Here is an 18095-nt window from a genome sequence, read left to right as displayed (position 1 = left end):
ACCAGCAGAATGTATCTGCTGATAGTTTGGATTTAACAAATTTCCTGGAGAGGTCAGATAATGAGGCACCAGCAACTTCTACGCTGCTTGAACAATTTACTATTGACTCGGACAGGGAATGGATGTTTAAGCTGTTTTTTTAAAATATAAGGATATTCCATTTATGTCAAAAATAGTGAGAATGTATCCAGATGTGTCACGATCTACCCAAAAGAGAAGAAAACAATTTTTCATATTGAGACCTCGGGTATTACAGTTGGGTGCAATGTTCATTCTGAGATACCCCTGTAAATGTGTGTTGACAAAGTTTATTTCTGCTAAAGAGCAAGAGTAGTAATTCATAAGACTCCCTACTTCAATATCAGCTCGGTGAAGTTAAGTTTTAGAGCCCAACCAGCCACACCTTTATTTTCCTTTGTATATGTTAATTAGTAAAATTTCAGTAAAATCATAGCTGTCTCCCTCTCTTATTAAGGATTAACTATACAAACCGGTATAATTGATTCCTGGGTTTAGTTCTGTATCTTTGAATTTATGGCACATACCAATCTCATAGAGTACCTGTGTAGCCAGCCTGCTTTGGGTCCCTTCAGGAAGGTGGGGTGCAGAGGAACAGACGCTGAAGGGAACTGGGAAAAGTGGGGTGCAGAGGAACAGACGCTGAAGGGATCTGGGGAAGGTGGGGTGGAGAAGAACAGACGCTGAAGGGAAATGGGAAGAGAGAGATTCCAGACTATGGGGGGAGCGGAGGGAAGAAGATGGGTGGCAGACCAATTGGGGTGGGGGTGGAGGAAGAGATGGAAGGGAGAGGAACAGTAACAGAGCATATGGAAGAGACAGAGAAGGCACACAGTGGTCCAGAAGCCAAGGGACGGGAGCAGTAGCGGGTCACAATGATGATCTCTCTGTGCGGTGCCTTTCAGGCCAGCTTAAGTTCCCCATGTCATTTCTAACATCCTGTCTATAATGAAGCTCGATGCTCCGTAGCCCTCCACCTTGCAGTGCTCTATCATGTGCGGCACTAAAGCAGAGACAAACCTTTTTCCTGCTCATCCAGATCATACCTCCATGGTCACTGACCACTGGGGGACACCTTAAGGCTCTCTTAAGGTGGCCATAGCTATGTGTCGGCTCTGTCCTATGGCTTTGAACTTCTAGCAGATTTTGGCCAGCTTAAGGTGGACTCCACAGTGGTGCAGGTGACCAAGTGCACCTCCTTTCCTAGTGAAGGTGGAGTTATGCTGAAGGATGCACAGGACTGTAGAGTGCATGCGATCCTGAAAAGACAGTTTGAAGTGCTGGCTTTGGGTATCAAGGCTGCAGTGGCTGCCTCCTTCCTGGTACAAGCCTGACACACAAGACTGTGGATTTCTCCCTTGAAGTTCAGGGATTATCCCAGGACAAGCAGGCAGCATATTCTTGACTGATGGGTGACGGCACCGACAGAGCCCCGGTACGGACAATTTTAGAGTGATTGCACTCTAAGAACTTGGAAAGTTCTAGCAGGCCGCACCGCGCACGCGCGAGTGCCTTCCCGCACGACGGAGGCGCGCGGTCCCCAGTTTCTTAGTTTCCGCGGAGCTAAGAAGACGTGTTTCTTTCAACGGCTGTTGAAGACTTTTTTGATATCGCCTTCCCGCTCGCGTAAACCCTTAAGGAAATATTGTTTCCTTCATTTTCTTTTATTTAAAAAAAAAAAACCTTTGGTTTTTTTTTCCACTTCTTTCAGTTTCGCCCCGGCGGGGCCTGTTGCCACCATCGAGGCCTCGGCCTTCGATTTGGCAGAAGCCGTTTTTACCTTCATGCCCCCTCAACCCGGGTTTAAGAAGTGCCAGCGGTGTGCACGACCAATTTCACTCACTGACCCACACAACTGGTGTCTACAGTGTCTTGGTCCTGACCATCGAGCGTCTACCTGCACCCGCTGTGCGACTTTAAAAAAGAGAACTCTGAAAAATCGGCAGATCCAGCAGCAGTTATTGTTTGGTGCCGAGATGTCTGACTCTGCGGCACCGGCACCGACATCGGCCCCCTCTCAGTCGGCACCCACCTCGTCGACACCGCGCGATACCGCGTCGGCGTCGCATCCCTCAGGTAAGCCGGCTAAGAAGCCTTCCCCGTTGGAGCGTCCTCCGGTCTCAGTAGCAGCGAGCCCAGTCCTGCCGACCTCGAGGCGCCCACAGAAGCGCTCCGCCCCAATAGAGGTGAGCCCCTCGACCTCGGGTTCCTCATCCTCGGGGCGTAGAGCGGCACCGCAGGTACCGCTCAAGAAAAAGGCGGTACCGGTGCCTTCGCTGGACGATAGGATCGCCGCTGTCCTGCAGGTGCAGCTTAAGGAACAGTTGCAACAACTTCTTCTTGCACTTTTGACACCGAGCCTTCCGGTCTCGGTCCGGTCTGAGCCACCGGTACTGAAAGTGGAGCAGCCCCTTCTATCGGCATCCACTTTGTCGGTACCGGTACATTCTGCTTCCTCGGTCTCCATGCCAGTCCTCGCACCGGAACCGAGAGCTCAACACCAGGCTGTTCAGACTTCGGCACTGATGCAGCCCTTAACGTCTCCCGGTACCGTGTCTATGAGGTCAGGTAAGTCGGCACGCAAATCCCGACACCTGGAACCCTCCACACCGGAATCTCGAGACCGCAGTTTTCAGGTTCGGGATCCTGATCTGTGGGGTGACTCAGAGGACCCTCTTCTCTCTGAAGGGGAATGTTCATCTGGTGATGAGGATCCTTCTGCTTTAGACCCATCCTCTAAACCAGATGTAACCTCTTTCTCATCTTTTTTGAAAGAGATGTGTGACTCTCTCTCTATTCCCTTGGAGGCTGAGTCAAAGAAATCCAAAACTTTTCTTGATGCACTGGATTTTGACCAACCTCGAAGGGAATATCTCAAATTACCTCTCCATGACATCTTGAGAGAGACGTTTTACAAGAATTTAGAGACACCTTTGACCATCCCTGGAGCCCCCCGCAAGTTAGACTCCTTATATAAAGCCATCCCGATTCCTGGGTTTGACAAACCACAGCTCCCACATGAGTCTCTATTAGTGGAATCCACTCTAAAGAAATCCACGGGAGCTAGTGTATATGCCTCAGTCCCTCCTGGCAGAGAAGGTAAAGCCATGGACAAATTTGGCAAGAGGTTGTACCAGAATGCGATGTTGGCCAACAGGTCAGGGAATTATGCTTTCCACTTCTCATTCTATCTCAAGCATCTTATACAAAATCTGACTGCTTTTGAGAAGTACCTCCCTGACCGTAAAAAATCTGCCTTTCGCCAAACTTCTTCATCGCTCTTACAACTTCGAAAGTTCATGGTCAGGTCGATCTATGACACCTTTGAGCTAACCTCTCGGGCCACAGCTATGTCGGTGGCCATGCGCCGACTGGCATGGCTCAGAGTTTCAGAACTTGATGTCAATCATCAGGATCGACTGGCTAATGCACCTTGCCTGGGGGATGAGCTGTTTGGAGAATCCATGGACTCCACTACTCAAAAGCTTTCGGCTCATGAGACTAGGTGGGATACTCTCCTCAAAACAAAAAAGAAGACCCCACCTACCAGGCCTTTTCGTCAGCAATCGGCCTACCAGCGTCGATTTGTGGCTCGTCCTTTGCACCGGCAGCTCAACAACCCAGGCGTCAGAGGCAACAACAAAGGCAAAACACTAGACCTGCACAGCAGCAACAACAGGTGAAGCCTCCTCCTCCACAAAAACCTTCACAACCCTTTTGACTTGGTTCTCCAGGACATAGCCAGTATCCCTCCATCTGCCCATCTTCCGCTGCCTATTGGAGGACACCTTACTCATTTCATAAGCCGTTGGGAAACCATCACCTCGGATCAATGGGTCCTCAACATCATCCGCCACGGCTACTCTCTCAACTTTCAGACTCTTCCTGCCCAAAGTCTACCAAAAGAGTCTGCTTTGAACACTCCTCAGTCTTCCCTCCTTCTTCAAGAGGTCCAATCCCTCCTCCTTCTGAACGCCATAGAGGAAGTTCCTCTAGATCAAAAGGGGCAAGGCTTCTACTCCCGTTATTTTCTAGTTCCCAAAAAAACAGGAGATCTCAGACCCATCCTAGATCTTCGCGATCTCAACAAGTGCTTGGTCAAAGAAAAATTCAGAATGCTTTCTCTGGCCACTCTTTACCCTCTTCTCAATCAAGGTGACTGGCTATGTTCCCTCGATCTCAAAGAAGCATACACTCACATACCGGTCAATCTGGCCTCCAGGCAGTATCTACGCTTCATGATCAATCATTGTCATTACCAATACAAGGTGCTTCCCTTCGGTCTTGCCTCCTCTCCAAGAGTGTTTACCAAATGTCTGATTGTGGTGGCTGCCTTTCTGCGTTCCCACCACCTTCAGGTGTTTCCTTACCTGGACGATTGGTTGATAAAGACCAATTCATCTCAGACAGTACTTCAGGCCACCACCCAGACCATCCTGTTTCTTCAATTTCTGGGGTTCGAGATCAATTTACCCAAATCTCATCTCATCCCCACTCAGAGACTTCAATTCATTGGAGCAGTCTTGGACACAGTCCTCATGAGAGCGTTCCTGCCATCCAACCGTCTTCAAACGCTTCAATCTCTATGTCAGCAGGTGCTTCCACAACGTTCCATCTCGGCCAAGCAAATGATGATACTCTTGGGTCACATGGCCTCCACGGTTCATGTCACACCCTTCGCACGTCTTCACCTGCGCACTCCTCAATGGACCCTAGCTACCCAGTGGTCCCAAGCAATGGATCCTTGCTCACGTCACATATCTGTGACATCATCTCTTCGTCAGTCTCTACAATGGTGGTTGATATCCTCAAATCTCTCCAGAGGTCTTCTCTTCCATCTACCTCCTCATCAACTTATCATCACCACCGACGCCTCCCCTTACGCCTGGGGAGCTCACTTGAACGAGTTCCAAACTCAAGGACTTTGGACACCTCAGGAAATGAAGCATCACATCAATTTCCTGGAACTCAGAGCGATGTTTTATGCCCTCAAGGCCTTCCAACATCTTCTCTTTCCTCAAGTCCTCCTGCTGTGCACAGACAATCAAGTTGCAATGTACTACATCAACAAGCAGGGTGGGACAGGCTCTCGCCTCTTGTGCCAGGAAGCCCAGAGGATCTAGGCTTGGGCCATAGATCACCATCTATTCCTGAAAGCTATCTACATTCAGGGAGAACAGAATTCCTTAGCGGACAAGCTCAGCAGAATTCTCCAGCCTCACGAGTGGGCAATCGATCCTTTCACTCTGCAGTCCATCTTCGCTCAATGGGGCACTCCTCAGATAGACCTCTTTGCAGCTCCTCACAATCACCAGCTGCCCCTATTCTGCTCCAGACTCTACTCTCCTCACCGTCTGGCAGCGGATGCATTTCTCCTCGACTGGTCCAATCTGTTCCTGTACGCTTTCCCTCCTCTGCCTCTCATGTTGAGAACCTTGTTCAAGCTCAAGAGGGAACGAGCCACCATGATTCTGATTGCTCCGAGGTGGCCCAGGCAACATTGGTTCTCCCTTCTACTTCAACTCAGTTCCAGGGAACCTTTTCTTCTTCCACTGTTTCCTTCTCTGCTTACACAGCATCAGGAGACCCTTCTACATCCCAACCTCTAGTCTCTGCACCTGACAGCTTGGTATCTCTCGGGCTGACTTCTCATGATACTCTTTTGTCTCAGCCCGTTCGTTCCATTCTAGATGCCTCCAGGAAACCAGCCACTCTGCAATGTTACCATCAGAAGTGAACACGATTTTCTTCCTGGTGTCTTCTTCATCATCTTGATCCCACTTCCCTGGCAGTGGAGACATTGTTGGATTATCTGCTTTCTTTGTCTGACTCTGGCCTTAAGTCTACTTCCATCAGAGTCCATCTCAGTGCTATTGCTGCTTTTCATGAGCCGGTTCATGGAAAACTTCTCTCAGCTCATCCCTTGGTGTCCAGGTTCATGCGGGGTCTTTTCAATGTGAAACCTCCTCTTAAAGCCCCTCCTGTAATCTGGGATCTCAATGTGGTTCTTTCCACCTTAATGAAGCCTCCATTTGAACCTTTGGCTACCACTCCTTTCAAGTTTCTCACTTGGAAAGTACTTTTCCTTATTGCTCTTACCTCTGCCAAGAGGGTCAGTAAGCTACATGCACTAGTTGCAGATCCACCTTTTACGGTCTTTCATCATGACAAGGTGGTTCTGCGTACACATCCAAAGTTTCTCCCTAAGGTTGTCTCTGAATTCCATCTCAACCAATCCATTGTTCTGCCTGTCTTCTTTCCGAAACCTCACTCTCATTCTGGTGAACAGGCTCTGCATACTTTGGACTGTAAGAGGGCTCTAGCTTATTATCTAGAGCGTACTAAACCCCACAGATCAGCTCCCCAACTCTTTCTGTCCTTTGATCCGAATAAATTGGGACGTCCTGTTTCTAAACGTACGTTGTCTAATTGGCTGGCAGCGTGCATTTCATTTTGTTATGCTCAGACCGGACTGACACTTGAAGGTTCTGTCACGGCCCATAGAGTTTGAGCTATGGCAGCATCTGTAGCTTTCCTCTGTTCCACTCCTATTGAGGAAATCTGCAAAGCTGCTACTTGGTCCTCAGTTCATACTTTTACATCTCACTATTGTCTGGATGCTTTCTCCAGACGGGATGGACACTTCGGCCAATCTGTTTTGCAAAATTTGTTTTCCTAATGGCCAACCTTCCCTCCATCCCTCTTTTTGTTAGCTTGGAGGTCACCCATCAGTCAAGAATATACTGCCTGCTTGTCCTGGGATAAAGCACAGTTACTTACCATAACAGGTGTTATCCAGGGACAGCAGGCAGATATTCTTGCGTCCCACCCACCTCCCCAGGTTGGCTTCTTAGCTGGCTTATCCTAACTGGGGACCGCACGCCTCCGTCGGGCGGGAAGGCACTCGCGCGTGCACGGTACGGCCTGCTAGAACTTTCCAAGTTCTTAGAGTGCAATCACACTAAAATTGTCCGTACCGGGGCTCCGTCGGTGCCGTCACCCATCAGTCAAGAATATCTGCCTGCTGTCCCTGGATAACACCTGTTACGGTAAGTAACTGTGCTTTCCTGTCCGCACATGATTAAGAAGGGTGTGGATTATGTGGTCAATGCTCTTTATGACATCATCAGAGTCCTGAATAAGGTTTCAGCTTACTACATTTCTGTCCTGGATAGTAGGAGCTGTCAGCTGGCCGGGGGCATTAGAGGCAATTTTCGTGCCTTTAAAAGATCGCACCAATTTTCCCCCAGCTATTCTTCTCAGAGATCCTTTCAGGGGTTCAGACAGAGATTTGGCAGTTACAAGCACCAATGGTTTGTCCACCAAGAAACAGCAATGATGCCAGGACAAAAGCTGCTCCTCCTCATTCTGAGACAAATGGGAACAGATCTCATCCAACTGTTGGGTGTTAGACATTATCAGGAAGGGGCAGAGGATCGAATTTTCTCGGCTCCCTTCAGATCTGTTTCTAGATTCCCCAGCATTTGTTCTTTATAATAGTCTCTACCATTTTGCCCAGCACTGATGTCAGACTCACTGGTCTATAATTTCCTGGGCCACTCTGAAACCCTTTTTAAAAATTGGTATCACGTTGGTCCAGTACTATACTAGATTTAAAAGAAATTAATAACAATTAATAACAATTAATTAAAATAAAAAAATTAATAACAATAGTTCTGCAAGTTCATTTGATGCCAACCTGTCTGTAGCATTGTCTGATAATACCCTGACTGCTTTACTTGACAGGAAAGACTGCAACTGTAGCAAGGCCAATCGAATGATTCTCAGTTGCAGACAATTGATGGACCATTTGCTCTCTGCTGGGGACCACTTGCCCTGGAGGCAGAGACTGCAGCAGAGGGCCTCCTCCCTCCCCCCCCCCCCCAACAGCCACTGAGGTTGGTGTCAGTCATGAGAGTCACCCAGGGATCGATTCTGAGATGCATGCCTCTCGCCAGGTTCTTCTCTTGGAACCACCAACACAGGCTGAATTTCGCCTTTGCCGTTCAGGAGAGCTTCATCTGCAGGGAGTTACGCTGTGGAGTCCATCAGAATAGAAGGGAGTACTGGAGAGGGTGCATATGAGCCCTTACCTAGGGCACCATATCCAAGGAGGATGCCATCAAGACCAGTACTTGCAGATACTGCCAGGCCCTGAGGCTCAGATGGACCACGATTTTCAGGATTTTCTTCCTGAGCTTCTGTTTTGCGGCTCAGGAAGAAAAGCAGGGCCTTGCACCATGTCAAAGTGGACTCCCAGATAATCCAAGCACTAAGTCAGCTGAAGATGACTTTTTCAGAAGTTGATTATCTAGCCCAGGTCCTGTAAGAGGCTCACCACTTGCTGGACTGCACACTCGCAGTCCTCCAGAGAGGGGGCCCTGATCAGCCAATCATCAAGGTAAGTTTGTACCTGGACACCCATGCTGTGAAGGTGGGCCACTATAACTATCATTACCTTGGTAAGGGTGTGGGATGCCATGGCCAAACTGAAAGGGAGCGCCACAAAGTAAAAGTGGCGCTGGAGAACGTGAAATCTCAGATATCTCCTGTGAGCAGGAAAGATGGGGATATGAAGATATGCGTCCATTAAATCCAGAAAGGCAAGGCATTCTCCCAGAGCCATCACAGCTATGACAGAGTAGACCGTTTCCATATGACGAGGGGGACCTTTAGGGCCTTGTTTACAGATTTCAAATCTAGAATGGAGTTCCAATCATTTGTCAATTCTGTCTGCGCTCTGGGATGTATACCAACCGATCCAGGCAATTTGCTACTGTTCAATTTGTCAAATTGACCCATTACATCATCCAGTGTTACAGAGATTTGTTTGAGTTTCTCTGATTAATCAGAACTGATCACTGTTATCAAGCAACTCCAGCACCATTACTTCCTGCACCAATTCATGTGCTCAACTAAGAACTAGATTTAGAATTACTTCACCTCTTGATAATCAAACATGAGACAGTCCAAAAGACTGGATTGCCCCCCTCTTGCAGCTGAACTGCTGCCTGCATCTTAATATTGATGATTTCTGTGTTAAGTTGCTACTCGAGTTGGAATATGTACTCAAAGGGGTTCATAATAAAAAAAACCCAAAGAGATATGTTTAGAGGAGGGAAAAGAGCAGGCAGTGGGCGGGAGGTGGGCCGACCTACACCTAGACGTACAACAGGTATAACCAAAATATTAACAGGTTGCCTAGTTGGCACTTAGACCTTTTTGACTTAGACGAAGTCAAACCAGGTCTAAGTGCCGAAAAAGGGGCCGCTGAGCTGATGGCTGCTGGCACCATCAGTTCAGCGGCCGGCAACCTACCCACCGCAAGCATCGCGGCAGGAGACATGCCTCATCTCCCCCTACCACGATGCCATCACTCCTCTACCCGAATTTCCGTGACCCGCGGCAGCTCAGGTAGAGGAATGATGGCATCGCGGTAGGGGAGATGAGGCATCTCTCCTGCCGCTTTGCATCACCCCACCCCCCACACACACACACAACATTGGGGCACGAGGGAGCTCAAGCCTTCTTGCCCCGCCGACTCCCCGACGATATCGGGGCAAAAGGGAGCCCAAGCCTTCTTGCCCCGCCGACTCCCCACCGATATCGGGGCAAGAGGGAGCCCAAGCCCTCTTGCCCCGCCGACTCCCCAACGATATCGGGGCAAGAGGGAGCCCAAGCCATCTTGCCCCGGCGATCATGCCTCCCCCCGACTCGATCTGGCCAGGAGGGAGCCCAAGCCCTCCTGGCCTCGGCGACCCCCCCCCCCACCCTTTCTGATTTAACGGGCCAGGAGAGAGCCCAAGCTCTCCTGGCCCTGGCGACCCGCAACCCCCCCCAACTTCACCTAGAACAGTGTCATCTTTCTCAAGAAATTTTGCAATATCCTATTGGTTATGGACACTTTCCCTGCTTCTGCTTTGAATGTTTAAGGCCTTAGGCCAAAAGGGGACTTAGACGTTTTTTTATTATGCCCCTCCACGTTCCTCTAAGATTGCTAGTTATATGTTACGTTATGGTAATGTTTAGCTTTTATTATTATTTTGTAATGTAACTGGTAGGTTACCCTCCAAGGATTTCATAGACTATTTCTTAAGAGCTAATTAGTAGAAACATAAAAACATGATGGCAGATAAAAGCTAAATGACCCATCCAGTCTGCCCATCCGTAGCAACCATTATTTCTTCCTCTCTCCAAGAGATCCCACGTGCCTATCTCAGACTTTCTTGAAATCAGACACGCCTTTGTCACAAGTGCATTGTCCAGATGAATGGTGTCTCTTCATTGATTCTTCACAGAAAAGCTTGAAAGCAGTGTTACTGCAGAACAGAAATTCCAAACCTAGTATACCAATTGCCCATTCTGCTCATCTAAAGGAGTCATGAGAATATGAAGAATTTACTAGAAGCAATCAGTTATAAAACACACCAGTGGAAGATCTGAAGGTCATTGGCATGCTAATAGGAATGAAAGGAGTATTCACTAAATACTGCTGTTTCCTGTGCTTGTGGGATAGCAAATCTACAGCTGAATATTATATCAAGCATGTTTGGCAGCTGAGTGATACCTATAACCCAGGGACATGCAGTGTGAAATTTATGCCATTAGTATCCTCATAAAATATTTCTTCCACCTCTTCATATCAAGCTGAGGTTGATGAAGAACCTGGAAAAGGCCATGGGTAAAGCAAACTCACCAGGTTTTCAATATTTTGTTAAGACATTTCCAAAAATCAGCACTGCAAAACTGAAGGAAGCGATATTTATAGGCACCATGTGTATCAATCATCTCAAATATTATTCATATCATAGAAAAAATATTTACTGTGATGGGAGACTGGATGTTAGAATTTAGACTAAAACTTAATTCCGATAGAACAAAATTTTTCTTTGTGTCTCCAGGAAAGGTCTTAACTGGGACATCTATAACATTAAAAAACAATCAATATCCTATTCAATCAACACTAAAAATTTTGGGGGTTACTTTGGATCGGAATCTTACCTTGCAGAGTCAGGGGAATATAATGGTCCGTAGGGGTTTCAATATGTTATGGAAGCTTCATACACTCAGAAATTATTTTGATTTTTCAGCTTTTAGGATTATGGTGCAGTCCTTGGTTCTCAGTCACTTGGATTGTTGTAATATCATTTATTAGCAAATACTAAGAAAAACCTAACGAAGTTACAAATAATCCAAAACATTGCAGTTAGGCTCATTTATGGACGATCACATCACGCATTGTTATCATGAACTGCACTGGTTGCCTGTGGAGGCACGAGTTCTTTTTAAATTGGGATGTCTTTATTATAAAGTACTGATGGGTCAGGTCCCTTCTTACACGACAGACTTGTTTTGTTATTTCTCTACGCATTATCCACATATTACCAAAGCTTTCTTCATTTTTCCACCATTCAAGGGCTGTAGGTATAAAAGATATCATGATAGAACTCTTTCTTTTCAGATTTCATTGTGGGATAAAGATTTTAAGCAACTCTTATCCTCATCTTTTTCTTATCTTCACTATAGGAAACAACTCAAAACTTTCTTGTTCTCTAAGTTTCTTGGTTCTTACTCAGCACCTCTTCAGGACAACGTTGCAATTCAGATGAAGGCAAAACTACTTGCCAATGGAAGAGGAATACCCGACTTCAAAGCTGGCTTCATATGGATCTCGAAATTTATGAAAAGGAATGGACTATCGGTTTGAATGAGAACAACTGTTGGCCAGTGACTTCCGGATGACTGGCAGCAAAAATTGATTGATTTCCGTGGCATTGTCGCCAAAGAAATTTCTGAACTTGGCATCACTGCAAAGGACGTCATCAACATGAATGAAATTCCAATGGCATTCAACATTCCAGCGACAAGAACCGTAGCCCCCACAGGTACTAAATCTGTTGCCATCACCACAAATGGGCATGAAAGAGTGTGTTTTACAGTAGTTCTTGGTTGCTCAGCTAGCGGGGTTAAGTTAAATCCCATGGTCATTTTCAAAAGGGTCACTATGCCCCATGAAAAACTGCCCACCAGTGTGGTTGTGCACTGCAACAAGAAGGGATGGATGGACTGCGACGTAATGAGATTGTGGGTAGATAAATGCTTTAGGGCAAGACAGGGTGGATTTTTATCAAAAAAATCTTTGTTAATTTTTGATGCTATGACTGCCCACAAAGAAAAAAATGTTCAGGCCTACATTAATTCTACTGGAGCCCACATCGCTGTGATACCTGGAGGCCTGACGTGTAAGCTGCAGCCACTAGACATTGCAGTGAATCATCCATTCAAGACTTTTGTTAGAAGGGAGTGGGAGGAGTGGATGCAGAGTGGCACGCACGAGTACACACCCACGGGGCGGCTGAAGCGGGCAACTTTCACAGAAGTCTGCAAATGGGTGGCTTCAGCATGGGATAAAATAACACCAGATACTATTCGAAACGGATTTAGAAAAGCAGGCATTGTTTATGAAACCAATGACACTAATCATGCAGCGGAAGGAGGTAATGACACAGATATCAGCGATGATGATGACGACGATGACGATATCACTTCGGAAATAAACGAGGATCGTCTGCAGGCCGTGCTGACTTTATTTAATGACGATGATGAATACCGGTATTCAGATTTTGATGGATTCAAAGATTCAGATGACTGTGATGATGATGATTGAATAAACCAGTAAACTTTTTTTATTTACAACTTTAACTATTTAGATTATTTTGTCCTCGATACTTCGTTTGATCTAGATTAAATTTTATAGTTTATGAGAATGAATATGTGATTTCTGTTCTTGTTGCTGAATTCATACTCACTGGGACTGGGAAGGGCCGGAATTATGTATTTTGGGCCTGACCGGAGGGGGAAGGGAATCCGACAACCCGACGACTGAGGAGTAGGCGGAATCTGACGATTGGGGCAGCAGAATTAAAATTTTGCAGTTAATTAAAAAATGAAAAAAAATTTTCTTCACTAAAAGTCGGGCGGCATTTAACATTACCCATACGGCATTGGCGGCAAATGCCGTCTCTACCATATAGGTGTCGCCGAATTTGGTATCAGCAATGTAAAAAAAATTGTATAATGCGCTCATGGATATTATGCGCATGGTTATTGCGCGGTTTGTAAAATAGCGTGCGCGTTATATGCGTAAAAATACAGTAATAGGACTACCATGAGATAGTTTCAAAAATATACTTATTAACAGCACTGAAATTCAAAAAGACAGATATAATACATACTAAAAGGGAAACATAATACTTATGAAGCATCTAATAAGCACAATTCAGAACATTCAAATAACATAATGACACTAATGGTTTTCTATAATATAGTTTATCATATAGCCGAGGAGTCAAATGCAGATATTAGATGGGGACAAGATAAGTGGTATAGCATGCATTGGGATAAACAGATGGGAGGCTAAACTCAAGGCAAATTGTTTATACAGTTAAACAAAGTAAAAGGAGTTGATTTAGTTTATTCTGTGGGAAATAGTTAATCAAAATAACAGGATCAAAATAAATCATAAAAATTCAAACTGAAACTGCATAACAGAGTAGGGTTTGATTGAATACAGGTGCAGTTTTGAATACTGTTGAGAAATTTTAGAAATTGTTTTGTATTAATAGCAGTACTGGAGTAATAATGAAGGCTAAAAAAAAAAGCTCCTGAAAGTTGAGATGTAGCTCAAATACACAATAAGAAATTAATTTTTAAATATTGTGAGAGGACATAAACGTATGCTGAGTATATTGGCCAAAGTCAATACAGAGCTGAGTCTTAGAAGCTCCAAAGCAATTTAGAGATGAAGTCATCTTTTGGCACCTTGTGCCAGCCTTAGTTTAGCAAAATACTGTTTGCTCATCTTAGCCTCTTTTCATTATTGCTGTAAAATGTCATAAAGTTAAAATCTCTGCAATTGTCCTCTATAGGGAAGTACAATATACTATTTGTTGCAATATTGGGAACCCAAACTCTTTGTAATTACACTCAAAACTATTGATTTTACAACACTATATTGGTTTCTTTATGAGTAATTTGTCTTTTACTGGGATGTCCTTCACTGAAGTATAATGTCAAAGATTGCTATAGTTTAAAGGAGTGTGTGGTAATGCGGCCCATAGCCAAGGCTGGACTCCTCAGGAATGCAGCAAAACACACAGAGGTTGCAAGTAAAACAAGACTTTGAGTTCAAAACAGGTATGCCTCATGTCTGTTCTCTCCACAGGCTGGACACTTGAATCAATAACCAACTGGAGTTTGATTAAAGTTTCTTTTTAATTATTGTTCCTGACAGGCTGCTCAGTACAAGTATGCTACATTTCCTTCTTTTCACAAGTTTAATCTATACTCTCTTAACTTGGATAAGCTTGTCTTATTTCACTGAAGTCTCTGCTTCTGTCCAACACAGGGTAGTCATCTTAAAGGACCTTTGCTGTGGAACCTTTCCCTGGGAAGTCTCTTGCTGCAAGACCTCCCTGATTCTACATACTCCCAGAGCTTTTAGCCTTCCTTTCCTCTGAGCTCCACTCCTCTGACTCGGGTCTTGTTTAGGCAGTTTAGTGCTCCTTGCTGTCAGGCAAATAAACTGCACCCTCAGTGAGGAAGTGTTCCTCATTACACTCTCCACTTCCTCACAAAGTGCCTGATAGATTTTTCACATCACTAATTTGCATGTGTCTTATCTTTATTTTCTTCTTGGTTCTTCTTCATCTAGATCTACTTTTAAGTATAAAACGTGTATGAAAGCACGCCTTTTTGGCTGCTACATCTATGCTTTATATTAATTAGTATTAAGATATGAATAGGGTTACAGGAGACCAAGGTGGCTCTTTCAGCAACTATTTTAGGTTTTAGCTGTATTGGCCTATTTCTGCTATATTGGGGAATTCTCAGGAGTCTTCACCTGGGCTTTTCCTACACAAGACTTCTCTTCCCTTCCTCTAGTCACTCAATTTTCCCTTCTGTAAGTGAACTGAGAAGGATTTTTCTAATGTGCTCTGACTTCCATTTGTTATTTTCAGGTTTTTTATGTCCTGGATCTCAAGGTTTTTCGGTGCTGCTGAAGTTCCTGGGACAGCTCTGACTACAGGAGAGACCCAGTCCCTCGGTGCAGGGTTCTGTAACTGGCAGGCCTTTCCCTGGAGTACCTGCTTAGTTAGTCTGCTCTAATAGTTGTGGACACTTAGAGACCATTCCCTTGGGAGTGAAGCTCACCCCTGATTTTGGCAGGAGTTTTGGCTGTGGGACCCCAAGGAGTCCAGAGGGCCAGAGTTGGACCGTCTGCGATTTTTCCTCACCCAGTCATCATGCATGGAACTATAAGGGGGTTGAGGTCTCAGCCCACTTTTTTGGGTCAGCTGGCAACCTCTGGAGTTTTCAGACTTGTTTGAGGCAGAAATTCTCTCTCCTCAGCTGCAGCAGTTCATAGCACAAGCAGGTACAGGCTACTATGGGAAAAATCGAGGTGGGGTGTGTCTTTAAATTGTGCTTTTGAGTTTTTTGGGGGACAGAATGTGGGTCTCTTACCTCTATAAACCCCATCCCAGGATTTTTAAAATTTTTATATTTAGGTTTTGAGCTGTTTTGGCACCAGAATTGCTGAAGCAGCAACCATTTTGGATTTTACGATCTCATTTTAAAAGCCTCTATCTGCCTTAAATTGCCTTGTGTTTGCTTAATATTAGTATTATTGGACTCCTCCAGCAATAATGCTCCGGAATCATGCCAGATTTGCACTGGATGGTTGGTAGAGGATTGTCCTAGTTCCATGTGCAATTTTTTTTTTCTTTTCAATTAGACTGTGGGCTCCTTTTACGAAGGTGCACTAGGGCCTTAACGTGCGCAATAGCGCACGTTAAATTCCCAAGCGTGCTAGCCGCTACCGCCTCCTTTTCAGCAGGCGATAGATTTTCAGCTACCATGCGCTATAGCGCGCGGTAATTTTGTGCGTGCGCTAAAAACCCTAGTGCACCTTTGTAAAAGAAGCCCTATATATTTACAAACAAGTGGTGTTGCCATGGGGGAAACATTTGCCCCTTTCATTACAAACCTATACATGATTGAATTTGAAGAAACGGATCTATAATTCTCCTCTTTACAACAAAATCAATAGTTGGTGGAGATACATAGATGATATATTCATGTTGTGGGTTGGAAATGAAAGTGAACTGGATCAATTTATTGGATGGATTAACATTTGCGATGAATGTATACAATTCACTGAGCCCAACTCCTCATCAAGCTTTCATTTCCTTGATATGAAAATCATGTATAAAAATAGAGGTTTCACAACTAGTATGTTTGAGAAATCTATGGATAAGAACACTTTCTTATCCTTTATAAGTTGTCATTTTAGACATTTGAAAACAAGCTTGTCTTTTTTGCAAATGCTCAAGTTAGAGAAATTGTTCGACTCCACAGGATTTTAAACACTAAGCAAGCAAATTGAAGAAAAGGTTATCATTAAGAGGTTATCCAACAAGTGTTCTGAATAGAGTGTATTTGTGAGTGAAATACAACAACAGGGATTTGTTCCTGTCTCCATGCAAGATATGTGTGTGGAAGCACCGGCATGGACACGCTAGTGCAGAGGTGGACGGAGTCAGGCCTACTCTACGTGTTTTCCCCTTGGCCATCATAGGTTGGGTCCTTCGAAGAATAGCATCCCACCCGGGTCTCTTTATCCTGTTTGCTCCTTGCTGGCCATGGCAGCTGTGGTATACAGATTCAGATCAACTTAAGAAGGACAAAAACCTAAAAATACCATTGCATCCAACTCTTCAATCAGGACCCAAATGCTCTGGAGGATCCGGAATGCTTTGGGCTTATAGCATGGCTCTTAGGGGTGAATCTCTAGAGTCCAGGGGCTATTCTGAGGTGGTCATTGCAACTCTACTCAGGCCCAAAAAGCGTGCAACGGTTGCAGCCTCTGCAAAAACTTGAAAGATGTTTTGTGGTTAGTATGACAGTAGGAAGGTTGAATCCTTCTATGCACCAGTAGCAGCAATCGTAGATTTTCTCCAGTTTGGTCTAAAAAAGGGTCTAGTTGGCAGTCTCTTCTCTCAAGGGGCAGCTCCTGGGTCTGTCGCATTTTCAAGCATGGGTGGATAAGATTCCTTTAACTTCGTATCTGGATAGTTCCAAGATTCTGAAAGGGGCACTGCAGTTGTAACCATTGGAGTCCCTCGGAACGGCCAACACTGCCCCAAGTGGCCACAGGCAAAACTACTGGTCTAGGTGTGCTACTCAGGATGGAGTTAGCCCTGCAGGTTCAATAATAATAAAGGATGAAAACGCAAAACTTTGTTTCCAGAAAAATTCTCAATACAAATTTAATTGTCAGAATGTGCCAAGGCACCTTAGTAAATTCAAGTGCAGCAAAAATAAACACCATGGAAAACTCCTGTGTAGCTTTCAGGATTTTCCTGCTCAAAAACAAAACTTTACTTTTTCTTATAAACAATTTATTTTTCAAAGTTCTTTTCCCTAGCCTGCCTAATGCAGGTTACAGGTAAATCCAGCTCCTAATTCCAAGCATTCAAATAATCAACAGAAAAACATGGAAGCCTCCAGCTATCACAGTAGTGCTGGGGCCAGGAGAATTGCCTCAAGTTTGCCTTTTAAAAGCTTATCCAAAACAGCTTCCAAAATTCCCACCCAGTTATTGGCAAACTTCTCCCTCATAAAGGCAAGACTCAGCTTCCTAAAACTCTGGCTGAAAACAATGAAAAAATCAAATCCTTACAGCCAGGCAACTGCAATGCATAGGGGGAACAAACACAGTTCTTCTCAAGGCAGCAGGCTGTGTCCCACCCCCACACAGAGTCCAAAAACAAACAATTGGGGTTTTCAAATACTAAGTCCTTGATTCTGCCCCCCACACATAATACAGTCCAGGCAGAAGATGAAAAGAGAAAAAAAACACAAATTCCCCAAATAAGCAGCAGCAAAATGGTCACTCAAGTATCCCAAAACACAGCAATCCCCAAACTCACAACGCTGCATTCAGTAGTTCTTGGTAGCCAAACCCACCTCCATTAATTCAGGCTCCTAGAACAATCTTGCAGGAATCAGCCCTT

General features: G+C 45.0%; 1 protein-coding gene across 1 annotated transcript in view; it reads left to right on the top strand.

Moving 5' to 3' along the window:
* The window catches only part of CFTR (CF transmembrane conductance regulator), a 411238-nt gene that overhangs the window by 217551 nt on the left and 175592 nt on the right, over window positions 1-18095 (top strand). The window lies entirely within an intron of this gene.

Source organism: Geotrypetes seraphini, chromosome 9 (genome assembly GCF_902459505.1).
Source record: "Geotrypetes seraphini chromosome 9, aGeoSer1.1, whole genome shotgun sequence".
Classification (NCBI taxonomy): domain Eukaryota; kingdom Metazoa; phylum Chordata; class Amphibia; order Gymnophiona; family Dermophiidae; genus Geotrypetes; species Geotrypetes seraphini.
Note: the sequence above shows the minus strand (reverse complement) of the source record. Positions and strands in the feature narration are given on the sequence as shown.